The sequence below is a fragment of the Schistocerca nitens genome, chromosome 2 (genome assembly GCF_023898315.1).
Source record: "Schistocerca nitens isolate TAMUIC-IGC-003100 chromosome 2, iqSchNite1.1, whole genome shotgun sequence".
Taxonomy (NCBI): Eukaryota; Metazoa; Arthropoda; class Insecta; order Orthoptera; family Acrididae; genus Schistocerca; species Schistocerca nitens.
Genome location: NC_064615.1, coordinates 950849986 through 950860854, shown reverse-complemented (window position 1 = coordinate 950860854; position 10869 = coordinate 950849986). Strand labels below are relative to the sequence as shown.

General features: G+C 44.9%; 1 pseudogene; it reads right to left on the bottom strand.

Annotated features, from left to right (window-relative positions):
* Positions 1–3293: 3293 nt before the first annotated feature.
* On the bottom strand, positions 3294–3411 carry LOC126238471 (5S ribosomal RNA; annotated as a pseudogene).
* Between the last annotated feature and the right edge of the window lie 7458 nt (positions 3412–10869).

Sequence of the window (10869 nt, the reverse complement as noted above, 5' to 3'; positions counted from 1 at the left end):
CCACAACTCGTGATTGCAACTTTTCCTTTACCCTGCCCGGAGGATCTTCTTGAAAAACTGTGCCCGGGTAAATATTTTTCGAAGTTGGACCTAGCAGATGCGTACTTGCAAATACCAGTAGACGAGGAATCCCAGCGCGTTTTGGTGGTTAACACGCATCTTGGTTTGTATCGATTCAAACGACTGCCATTCGGGTGTGCATCCGCCCCTGCATTGTTTCAGCAATATCTGCAAACTGTTTGTGCGTCGGTCCCTACTGCAGCAAACTATCTGGACGATATTGTGATCTCCGGAAAGACAGAAGAAGAACATTTAGCCAATCTCAGAACATTATTTCAGGTCTTGCGACAACATGGTCTTCGCTTGCGGAAGGACAAATGTGTGTTTTTTGCTCGTGATTTACCATATCTGGGACATGTACTTAATGACCAAGGCATCAATCCCAGTCCCGAGCACCTCAGTGCCACACAAGACTTGCCTTCACCGCAGAATTTGAAGCAGCTACAGAGTGTGCTGGGAAAAGTCAACTATTATCATAAATATGTTCCCCATGCCTCCTACATTTCAGCTCTGCTTCATCGCTTACGCCGTAAAGGTGTTCCGTTCGTCTGGACGACGGAATGCGAACGCGCCTTTCGCCAGTTGAAATCGGCGTTGCTTTCAAATACTTGCCTTACGCCATTCGATCCCCATAAACCCCTTTTGTTGATGGTAGATGCATCGGATTTCGGGATCGGTGCTGTGCTTGCGCACAAAGATGGTTCGCACGATCGCCCTATTGCCTTTGCGTCCAAATTGCTTTCGTCTGCGCAAAGAAATTATTCACAGATTGAGAAAGAAGCTTTGCCTCTCGTATTTGGTGTTACAAAATTTCATGATTTCTTGTATGGTCGTCACTTTACCATCATCACAGACCACAAACCTTTGGCGTCGCTTTTTCATCCGAACAAGCCTGTACCTCCACGTACAGCGCAGAAATTCATTCGCTGGTCTGTTTTCCTCTCGCAGTACCGCTACGATATCTTGTATCGGTCCACTGCTAAGCACGGAAACGCCGATGCGTTGTCCCGTTTGCCTGTTGCTGAGGATAGAGCATTCGATTCTTCCGAACTTGCTTGCATGTTCATTGATTCGGAAACCGATGATGTGGTCGAATCGTTTCCGATTGATTTTCGTCGTGTAGCTACAGCCACAGCTGCTGACCCTGTCCTTGCTACCGTTTTGCGTTTTGTTGCTGCACAATGGCCCTTGTCAAAGTCACGGATCGAGGATCCGTTGGTTCCCCGATTTTTTGCTCACAAGGAGAGACTTTTTGTACGACGTGGTGTTTTGCTGTTGCGTTCTGATAATGATCAGTCCAGGGTCGTGGTCCCACATTCGTTACAGTCCTCTGTATTACGGCTTCTCCACCAAGGACACTGGGGTATAGTGGGAACGAAACAACTTGCTCGTCAGCACTGTACTTGGTTCGGAATCGATGCTGCGATTACGAATATGTGCTCTTCTTGCATGCCGTGTGCCAAACAACAATCCGCCCCACCGCGGAAATTCTTTGCATGGCCGAACGCCACTTCCCCTTGACAACGCTTACACATCGATTTTGCTGGTCCATTCTGGAATGCTCGATGGTTGGTTGTGGTAGATTCATTCAGTAATTTTCCTTTTGTTGTCCGGATGTCTTCCACGACGTCATCTGCCAGCATCCAAGCGTTATCCGCTATCTTTTGCATGAAGGTCTTCCACAGACTATTGTTTCCGACAATGGCCCACAATTCATGTCCGCAGAATTTCAGTCATTCTGCAAGGCCAATGGTATTCAACATCTGACATCCGCGCCGTTTTCGCCTCAGTCAAACGGTTCCGCTGAACGATTGGTCCGGACTTTCAAGTCACAGACGTTGAAGTTAAAAGAGTCGCATTCTCGGGAGGACGCGTTATTGCTCTTTTTGTCCTCGTATCGCTCTCAGCCCCGAGATGGTCGCTCGCCGGCTGAGTTGCTCCACGGTCGTCCTCATCGAACCTTGATGTCTTTGCTGCATCCGCCGCATCAGGTTCCTGTGCAGCGGCAGCCACCTGTTTTTGCTCCAGGCGACATTGTATACTATCGCAACTATGGGGGTTCACGGCGTTGGTTCGCAGGGCGCATTTTTCGCTGCCTCGGCCGCGCTATGTATCTGGTTTTGGGGGCCTCTGGTGAGGTGCGTCGGCATCTCAATCAGCTGCGCCTCTGTCGTCGCACGGTTTCTGCCGCTCCCCATCTGCTTTCAGCGTCGGTGCCGTCCGGTCAGCGCTATGGGGACCCATCTACTGGCTCGCCTCATCCCCAGGTGTTACCGACGATGTCTTCCATTTTGCCCCATGGCGACGCGCCGCCGCCGCCGCTGGTCCTCCCGCCGGCGCCGCCCACGGTGGACGCTTCGCTGCAGCCGCCGGGCGCCTCCCTGGGTCACGCGCCGCCGATCGCTTCCCGTGACCAGCTGTCCTCCGACATGGAACTCTTGCCCGCTCCAGACCAGATGGCGTCTTCGCCCGTCGGGTGCCCCGACTCGATGGAGGTCGACCCTTCGGCCCCTCCTGTCTCTCTAAGGGCGCATACACCGCATTTTGGCGTGCACCCTGGACTAGGTTTTCAGGCGTTTCCTAGCTCCCCTCGGACCGAATGGCCGGGTGCGGGTGGCACAGCCTCGCCTGTTGTTAGGCTCCCCACCTCGTCGCCGATTTGCGGGGGAGGAATGTGGTGTCACCGCCAGACACCACACTTGCTCGGTGGTAGCCTTTAAATCGTCCGCGGTCCGCTAGTATACGTCGGACCCGCGTGTCGCCACTGTCAGTGATTGCAGACCGAGCGCCGCCACACGGCCGGTCTAGAGAGCCGTCCTGGCACTCGCCCCAGTTGTACAGCCGACTTTGCTAGCGATGCTACACTGACAAATACGCTCTCATTTGCCGAGACGATAGTTAGCATAGTCTTCAGCTACGTCATTTGCTACGACCTAGCAAGGCGCCATTACCAGTTTATATTGAGCGTATTAATGTACCGTCAAGAGCGATGTACACCAATTATGGATTAAAGTTAAGTATTCCAGCAACAGCGTACCTTATTGGCTATATTAATTACAGTTAACTGTTCCAGACCTCACGCCAGTCTGCGTGTAATTAAACGCGTGCATTTCGGCCGCCTCTAGCAACACGGTGTTGGCTCTTCTGCCAACACATCAGTTATGATGGTTTTCTTTGACCGGAGCCGAGTAACTGCTCAATTGGCATCACGAGGCTGAGTGCACCCCGAAAAATGCTAACAGCGCATGGCGGCCCGGATGGTCACCCATCCAAGTGCCGGCCACGCCCGACAGCGCTTAACTTCGGTGATCTGACGGGAACCGGTGTATCCACTGCGGCAAGGCCGTTGACAACCTCAAAGAAGTAGTCAAATTTTTATCGCCAACTAATGAACGGTTCTTAGTTTTAGCAAGCTTTAAAAGAGAGAAAAAGCGCTCATAAATATACGGTACGTAGAACCAAAGATTGAGAGAAATTTGGCCGCGTGCTTGTGCAAAACAGGATATTTCTCTCGTGGAAGACATCTGTAAAAGTGATCCTAAGTTTTCCACATAAGAAAGCGGTTCTTCAAGCGGATATCGCACTGCAGGTCAATCAGCTCTAGTTGAAGCACTTGTGAGACGTCCTCTGCCCGAAGGGAAAACGGGCGAACAAATATATATAATGCCGGTTGAAGCTCACTTATCTCCAAAAATCTGTTTTCAAACTGTTCTTGTAATTCGCAAATGATTTGAACATAATCTGAAAAATCCACATCTTCTTTAACACTGTCTAGTGCAGGGAAGTATCCACAACTCTTCTCGCACAACTGTTTTCCCCACAAAATAATTTTTTTTAAATACTTCAATCGTCTGCACTAAATCAGCAACAGAGTGATTTTCGCCTTGGAGTGGAATGTTCAAAGTATTTAAATGACCAGTAAGGTCACTCAAAAAAGCGAAATACGCCACTCACTCACTTAGGATCACAAAGTAATTCTTCTGGACGTCCTTTCATTTCAAAAATATATTTATTTCAACCCTCAAAGAGAAAAACCGATGAAGCACCTTTCCTCTGCTCAGTCATCTGTGGTAGGGGATTCCCGGGTATTCCGCTTCGATATCAGCCAGAAATTCTTTAAATTGGAGGTGTGTCAGTCCATGCGATCGAAGATAATTAACCGTTCGAAGAACTGTGTCCATAACATTTTTTATGGTGACAGTCTTCGACAAAGTGCCTCCTGGTATATCAGACAATGGACAGCCGCGAATAAGGAACAGCCGACTTCAGCCATTTTTGACCTGACGTAACCCAGGAATCCAGTGCGTATCCTTCGTAGCCCAGGGGTCCATCCGTTGTTACACTGGTCAGGCGTTCCCATTTTAAACCCATTGACTCTAACACGTTTTGCACGGTTTGAAAAATGTCAAAACCCGTGGTTGTGTCTTATAATGGTATAAGGTCGAGAGGCGTGGCGGGCGGTCGGGCGGTCCGCACGGCCAGCTGAGCGCCAAGGCTCGGCCACTGCGACAACACACGAATTCGCCCGGGGCGCTGGCCGCGGGCGATCGCGGGCGCCCCAGGGGCACAGTTTGGACGAGCCTGGTTTAGACGATAGACCCCGTAGTGGCCGACCGAGCACAAGTCGTAATGCTGCTGAGACAGTTCAGGAAGAAATGGAGACGGTGGTCTGGGGGGCCGGCACGGTAGCTCAGCGTGTTCGGTCAGAGGGTTAGCTGCCCTCTGTAATAAAAAAACTGAGCTAATCGAGCAACAACGAACATAAACGGGTGTCTCGCGACGTCCGCACCGAGCAAATACAACGAACGAAAACGAACAAAATGAGATTTAAAAAAAAAAAAAACAAAAAAGAAAGGGGTGGCGTCTTTGATTCATAATCAAAACGTCTTCGGTCCCGGGTTCGATTCCCGCCACTGCCTAAATTTTGATAAATAATCAGCATTGGCGGCCGAAAGGACCAAGAAAGGAACATACAGGAAACAATGACAAGAAGACGGGCTAGCATGGTATGATATTAAAACATATGATATAACTTCCATGTTACTAGGGGGAGCTATAGAGAGTAAGAATTGTAGGGGCAGACAGAGATCGGAATACATCCAGCAAATAACTGAGGACGTACAGTGTAAGACCCTGACAGAGGAGATGAACTCGTGGCGGGCCGCATCAAACCAATCAGAAGACTAATGACCAAAAAAAGCCTAGTTTACCGTAAACACTTTATACCACATTGATCCTTCAGCATAGTTTTTTCATGTTCAATCATGATTCGTGCTCCACTGCCCAAGGTATATCAGCCACGAGTTCTAGGACGTCATTGTTCATCGGCACTATTTTCTCTTGGATTTCTTGGTTACATATTGCTTATATTTCTTAGTGGAATATATTTAAAAGACTTCAGGTTTCTCCACGAGGACAATAATAATAATAATAATTATTTCATGCGGCCCAGTGGTCTGGAGCTAGTCATTCAGTTGGACTAATTCCCCAGTTACACAAAGAGGAAAATGCGATCTACAGTTTCACGTGGATTCCGAAGCACATGTCATTCCTGGCGACTCCTCACATCGTTGTGAGATGAAGGCTATATTGAAGACAGACTGACCAAGAGTCGATCCCTCGTTCTTTCAGTTTCCAGGCACGCGCTGTACCATACACCGCTAGACTCATGAAGTGTATCGGAAGGTGTAGCTTATAAGTACTTTATCATAAGTTGGATCAGTACCATATTTCTCAAGTCTTTCACAGCAGATTTTATTGAAATTGAGTCAAACGCTTTCTCAAAATCTATGAATATGGAATTCATACTTATTGCTTTGTTCTAGAATATTGTTCACAATTTGTACATGGTTTGTTGTGCTATATCCACTTCTAAATCCTGTTTATTCTTTTGTCTGATTAGAATCTAATGAATACTTGTTACAGTAGAAATTTAATTCTAAGGTGGACTCTAAATACGTGTATTGTGGCGTGATAGAATTACAAAGCAGCGATGTCATTAAATCTTCAGGATCGCTGCTGGCTGTGATGGCTATTGACAGTGAAAACCTCGGGCACTTTTAAGGATAAGCAAACACCTTAGATCCTCATCACGAGTGGACTGCGGAGTTCCCTCAACAGCGTATCTGTAGCTTTACCCCGTTAGTCCTTCCTATGGTCATTATAGGTGTGGCCGTATAGGCAACGTGACATTTACTTACTCAGTACCCTTTACCGGTTTATTAACTTCCGATGTCCTCACTATTCCTTCACATATGTCAAATAATTATCACATTTCAACAAATGCAGTAGAAGAGATCTGACATGCCATACAGGCTATGTTGGCAGAGACTATGCATAATGCTGTTTATCCATCTTCTCCATTTCAGCCGTACGACCCTATATAAAAGGAGGTGTGCATACTGCGTCCGGTTCTTGGGGGTAGGGGGTAGTTTTTCACTGTCCACTGTTCCTCTCCCACCCCCGCACAAAATATAATTGGCCGTCACTACCACATTTAATCTGCTGGGGATTCTTAGAATTTTAATAATAATAGTAATATCAACAAATATTTAAAATATTTTAATGTAACGATATTTATTTATTTACGTCACTACTTAATACAGTGCTTCTGCCGTATTGTACCCCCATCGCAAACCTTTCCCCACTCTCTTAGATCCACTCCTGGACGAAACTGCCCAGTAAACTGCTTCTGATTCAAATCACGTTACATTCGAGACGTGTTTAAAACTTTGGCGGCCGAGGTGGCAGAGCGGTTCCGGGCGCTAGTCTGGAACCGCGAGACCGCTACGTTCGAAGGTTCGAATCCTGCCTCGGACATGGATGTGTGTGATGTCCTTAGGTTAGTTAGGTTTAAGTATTTCTAAGTTCTAGGGGACTGATGACCTCAGAAGTTAAGTCCCATAGTGCTCGGAGCCATTTTGAATTTTTGATTAAAACATTATCTCTTATCATCAGATTAGCTTACATCTCGTTTGTTTTCAGCTGCTTTCCTTCTGTCGAATAGGGGGCCAGTATTTCTGTCTCATTAACACTATTCCAGATTTCCTCATCCATATCTATTCCTCTTCCACCTAATCTCTATATTTACCTTGTTGTTTCTAATCATCTCCACATCAGTCAACGTTTTCTCCAGGTTTGAGTCCTTTGCGTATTATTGCCATACAGTCAGTATGTCATTACTCCCATTTCACACGAAAGTTATTTTGTGAGAAAAATATTTAACAGAACGTATCTTCGATATTACACTAATACTATATATTCATTACTATAACTATTTAATTATTATTATTATTATTATTATACATAAAGTTTATAACGGTAAACACAGCAAATCATTTCTCTGTGCTGGATTTCGTATTTTATCACCAGTTGGACGCATCCCAAGTGTCCTGGACAGCGTCATGCATCGCAAATCCAAGTAAAGTGACTTTTTGTAGTTGGATATATTTTGTAGTAGATAGATATTTTATCAATGCCAGTAGTTTTCAAGTATCCACTAATGTGCTTTGACCTGCTCACAGTGTTCTGAGAACCACGAGGTTCATTTTCACTGGTTTACGCCGAAGTCGCTGTAGTTCGATTTTCCAGTCCTCGTATCCAGAAACTTTTTCAAGTTGTTTCTCGTCGATTCTGAGCCCACCTGGAATGGCAATGTCAGTGATCCACAAGTTCTTTTCCTCCTCAGCTGTGATTTCTGGCGTGTTTTGTGCAAGCATTCGATCTACCTGAAGTCGAAAGTTCCACAGTACTCCGGTACATTTGTTTTCGACAAGTTCATCTGGCTTGCGATCCCATCTATTCCTTTACACCTGCAGGTGGTCATTTTGGCATAAGTTCCAGTTCATGGCACGGCATTGTGCCTCTGCTTGTAATCAGGTTGAGATATCTTTTTGTAATAATTCGGGATATGATCAATTGTTTCGTCTGCACTTTGCGTCTTTTGCTAATTTATCGATTCTCACTTTGCGGGCGTCAGTTATGATGGCTTTTTCCTGTGCACCAAAAACCAGCCTTTCTGTTTCCTTCTTTAGAGTTCCGTTGGTCAGACACGAACATGTCTTTTTCTTCGTTGATATTGCCTTAAATCTTCTCCAAAAAGAGAAGCAAAACTCTAGTGAATGCAAGTGAAATTAGGTGGCGTGCCGTAGGGGGGCAAACAATAGAAGCGATGTGGTGTTTGATTGTGAGACTGTGGCGCACAGCGAGTAGCGGAATTGCAGTTTAAATGCGAGAAGCAAACGGGAAGAAAATCTTTCGTTAAATACGACGATCACCAAATACACAAGAGGCCACAGGAGGGCCTGAGTTTCAATGTAGTCAATAGTTGATGTAAATTTCCGTTCACGATGACAACTTCCAGAATTGTTCTTCGTTCCACGTATTCTAAACCGCTTACTTACTGCAAAGATGTTTCTGCACAAGCAGGAGATTGCTGAAAGTATGATAGTTTTTGCCGATCTCAGAAGGGGCATCCCAAGTGAAACATTTTGTCGAACTGCTGGGCTAGTCAATGGGAAACGAGCGCGACTTTGTGTTTTGCTGTGCACCGGCCGTTTAAAAGGCACAAAGGCAGACTAGTCTTGACTTGATCCTCCTGACGGCGTTTCCCGGTTGCAGCGGCACTGCCGTCGATGAATAATGCATTAAGTTGCTTTGAAGTCGCTTTATGTTGATCATTCTCAGATTTGAAGTGTATGGTGAGATTCTGAGCCGCACTGCGCAGTTTGGTGTAACATTATCTGCAGCATTTCCAGGTCTTTATCTGTGATCTAACTCAACGTTCGTTATTCGCTGAGGTGGTCAGTTTTCGAGACATAGTACAGAAGCTAGATTCCTTCCGAATACTAGAACCATTGAATTAATCACACTCTCGTCTGATGAAGTGTTTTCAGCCCTTTCTAATGCATACGAATTTGTTGTTCTTTCTTTTGTGGTGATCCTTTACAACAGGTGTTTCACACATGGACGACTGTATGCTTCAATGTAGCAATGACTGTGCTTTAGATGAAATAATCACGTGAGTTAAAGTTCATGAGGTATACTCATAATCAAGTTCCACTGTTAAAGTCATATTTTAGAACTCTACTTTTTTCACGATATAGGGTGGACTTTGCAGTCTACATCGAACTGAAGCACTAACTTTACACACTGTCTGCTTTCAGCAGGAATACCAGTAATACTGAGCCACTGCTACAACCAGTACATACGTTTCTCAAAACAGCAATCAGTGGAACGATTCTACCATTTATTTGCTTGCTTTTCAGGTCGGAAGGAACGTCATAATATGGAGATTCAGAGAGAGCTGGTCGTACAACACCTGATGTACAATGTGACTGCTGTGTCTTTAAATTTCAGGTTTCAGGTTTCTAAATAGAAACCAGGTTATGAATTTATTACATGTGAATATGGTCATAGACTTCATTCAGATGTTCATTTACGTCCGCTATTCTTTCGTTGCGCACAGTAAGTTGTACCTAAACTTCAATGTGTTCCATTCTTTTTAAAGCTGCTGTCATTTCTTGGGTCCAGTCTTTATGTAAAAGAAAGTATTTATCCAGGGCATGTTGCACAATACATATTTTTGTTTACGCCGAATATTTTACAGGAAGGTAAGCAGTTTGCGGTGTGATATCTCACCAATATCAACTGATGGAAGTTTCACGTGACAAGGTGTGAAGACTGGATAACTTTTAATCTTAGCTCTATGTTATGTCATACTCTATAAATCTACAGGATGCCTTTGCCATTTCATTAAAGGTAACATCTTCAAGGTTATTAGGCACCGTCACATTTGGGAAAAATATATTTGTGCCATCAGATGTGTGATTCTATGTTTCTTCTCTACCGTTTCATCTTCACGAAGAAAAACATTGTGCGTCAATGGATCAACCATATATTTTCGTCATATATGAGCCGTACAAATGCAACACATGTATGCTTGTCATAATGGTCTGTCTTAATGGTTCAAATGGCTCTAAGAATTATGGGACTTAACATCTGAGGTCATCAACCCCCTAGAACTTAGAACTACCTAAACCTAACTAACCTAAGGACATCACACACATCCATGCCCGAGGCAACATTCGAACCTGGGACCGTAGCAGCAGCGCAGTTCCAGACCGAAGCGCCTAGAACCGCTCAGCCACAGAAGCCGGCGGTCTGTCTTAATGCAATGTATATAAACACACTGAGCCTTGGTACAATTACAATAGTGGACATTTAGTGATAACTCCACACTTGCTAATTAGTTATGAGTGTGTGTATGTTTTCTACATTTGTATGGTACATATAAGACCGAAATTTATCAAGAGCAGTCATTGTCTGCAGGGGGACCGACTTTACAACTAAGTTTTCGAACACAGCCGCAAGTCGCAGTTGATATTTTTTATTGACCGGTTTCGCTCATCAAATACGCAAGAGCATCATCAGAATGTACAGTGTAAAACTGGCTGGCAGTATTAAAGATGGCCGTTAAAGTTTCCTCACAGCTCTAAAGATTAATTTGGATGTACTATAGTGCTTAAACTTACGTTTAAAGTACAGTAGCAAATGTACTTTATACATATTTTTAAACTTAAGTTTAAGTACTATAGTACAACCAAATTAATCTTTTGAGGTGCCAGACAACTATAAAGGGAATCTTTAATGCTGTCAGCCAATTTTAAACTGTATTTTCGGATGATGTTCTTGTGCATTTGAAGAGCGAAACCAGTCTATAAAATATACCAACTGCGACTTGCAGCTGTGTTCGAAAACTTTACTGAAACGCCGGCCGGAGTGGCCTAGCGGTTCTAGGCGCTACAGTCT